A 2,632-nucleotide genomic window follows, 5' to 3' on the forward strand; every position below is an offset into this window, starting at 1 on the left:
TTTGTTCCTAGGTATTTTTTGATTTCTTGGTGATCTCTTGGTTATTTAGTAGTGTATTGTTTAGCCTCCATGTGTTTGTATATTTTACAGATTTTTTCCTGTAATTGATATCTAGTCTCATAGCGTTGTGGTCAGAAAAGATACTTGATACGATTTCAATTTTCTTAAATTTACCAGGGCTTGATTTGTGACTCAAGATATAATCTATCCTGGAGAATGTTCCAGGAGCACTTGAGAAGAAAGTGTATTCTGTTGTTTTTGGATGGAATGTCCTATAAATATCTATTAAGTCCATGTTGTTTAATGTATCATTTAAAGCTGTGTTTCCTTATTTATTTTCATTTTGGTTGATCTGTCCCTTGGTGAAAGTGGGGTGTTAAAGTCCGTTACTATGATTGTGGTACTGTTGATTTCCCCTTTTATGGCTGTTAGCATTTGCCTTATGTATTGAGGTGCTCCTATGTTGGATGCATAAATATTTACAACTGTTATTTCTTTTTCTTGGTTTGATCCCGTGATCATTGTGTAGTGTCCTTCTTTGTCTCTTGTAATAGTCTTTATTTTAAAGTCTATCTTATCTGATATGAGAATTGCTACTCCAGCTTTCTTTTGATTTCCATTTGCATGGAATATCTTTTTCCATCCCCTCACTTTCAGTCTGCATGTGTCCCTACGTCTGAAGTGGGTCTCTTGTAGACAGCATATACATGGGTCTTGTTTTTGTATCCATTCAGCCAGTCTATGTCTTTGGGTGGAAGCATTTAATCCATTTACATTTAAGGTAGTTATTGATATGTATGTTCCTATTACCATTTTCTTAATTGTTTTGGGTTTGTTATTGTAGGTCTTTTCCTTCTCTTGTGTTTCCTGCCTAGAGAAGTTCCTTTAGCATTTGTTGTAAAGCTGGTTTGGTGGTGCTGAATTCTCTTAGCTTTTGCTTGTCTGTAAAGGTTTTAATTTCTCCATCAAATCTGAATGAGATCCTTGCCGGGTAGAGTAATCTTGGTTGTAGGTTTTTCCCTTTCATCACTTTAAGTATGTCCTGCCACTCCGTCTGGCTTGCAGAGTTTCTGCTGAAAGATCAGCTGTTAACCTTATGGGGGTTCCCTTGTATGTTATTTTTTGTTTTTCCCTTGCTGCTTTTAATATTTTTTCTTTGTATTTAATTTTTGATAGTTTGATTAATATGTGTCTTGGCGTGTTTCTCTTTAGATTTATCCTGTATGGGACTCTCTGCGGTTCCTGGACTTGATTGAAAAAATATGGAATGCTTCATGAATTTGCGTGTCATCCTTGTGCAGGGGCCATGCTAATCTTCTCTGTATCATTCCAATTTTAGTATACGTGCTGCCAAAGTGAGCACACATGTGCACGTTTAGGAGTAGGAGAAGGGGAGGGAAAGAAGAACACCAGCATGTTCTAGCTACATACCAAGAACTTTACACAGGTATCTTTATTTGTTTTCTGGCCCTGCCATAACAAATCACCACAGACTGGGTGGCTTAAAACAGCAGACACTGTACTTATAGTTCTCTCACAATTCTGGAGACTAGAAGTCTGAGATCAAGGTGTCACATGGCCATACTCCTGCTGAAGGCTCCAGGAAAGAATGCTTCCTTGTCTATTCCTAGCTTCTGGGGGCTCCTGTCAAGCCTTGGCATTTCTTGGCTGCAGCAGATCATTCCAATCTCTGCCTTCATCTTCTCATGATCTTATTCGTTGTGCATATCATTGCACGTCCTTTCCTCTTCTTATAAGGACACCAGCCATTGTGTTAGTGCCCACCCTATTCCAGTATGACCTCATCCTAACTAATTACATCTGCAAACACCCTACTTCCAAATAAGGTCACATTTGGAGGCTCCAGGTGGACATGGAATTTGGGGGGAACATTATTCAACCTGCTACAGTACTTCATTTCATTCTTGGAGCAACTTGTGGTCTAGATACTGTTAGACCCATTTTACATATGAGGAAACAGTTAACATCGAGCAGCCTTTCCTCAGTTGCATGGTTGTACTTGAACTCAGGCCTCTGAGGCCCCACTACACCACGAGGCTTTTCAATAGTGAGACTCAAACCTGATGGCAAGAAAAGGCCAACATGCATGCAGTCCTGATGACCAATCCCATTCCTACCTCCTCGTTTCTCTTGGGCTCATAATAGTGGGGTCAGAAGAGACAGGGTAGGTTTTCTAAGCCATATTTCTCTAATGTGTTCTAGTCCTTTTAACATGCCTTGCCTCTAAGTCCTCCCCCAACCTAATTGTTTTTATTCTGAAAAAGCAGCATTCTCGTTTCCTCCTTCTCATCCTTTTTACTTTATCCCTTAAAGAAGAAGGGATGAAACTTGTAGTAGCTACAAATGGGAGTGGCTGCCTAGGCCCCAAGAATGGGGCTGTGTGGGGAACTGCTTCTCAACCCATAACTCCAGGCATGTGGTTTCAATGAGCGCTGCCTGCTCTTACTTGACCTCCCTTCCTCAGCTACTGTGATTGGCTGAGGAATGGGCATATGTCCCCTGCAAGACTCTAAGAGCTTAGTGTCTATAGGGTCCACACACCACCCACCAGAGCTCCTGCCCCTCTTTAGCAGGGAGATACACTCCCCCACTGTTTCCCTTCCTCTACCTC

The 2,632-nt window shown here is 41.0% G+C and overlaps 1 non-coding gene across 1 annotated transcript; it reads right to left on the reverse strand.

Moving 5' to 3' along the window:
- Positions 1–1,256: 1,256 nt before the first annotated feature.
- On the reverse strand, positions 1,257–1,363 carry LOC118897607. The gene has a single exon (XR_005020494.1). It is a non-coding gene; the product is annotated as a U6 spliceosomal RNA (small nuclear RNA).
- Positions 1,364–2,632: the final 1,269 nt, after the last annotated feature.

Source organism: Balaenoptera musculus, chromosome 6 (genome assembly GCF_009873245.2).
Source record: "Balaenoptera musculus isolate JJ_BM4_2016_0621 chromosome 6, mBalMus1.pri.v3, whole genome shotgun sequence".
Lineage (NCBI taxonomy): Eukaryota > Metazoa > Chordata > Mammalia > Artiodactyla > Balaenopteridae > Balaenoptera > Balaenoptera musculus.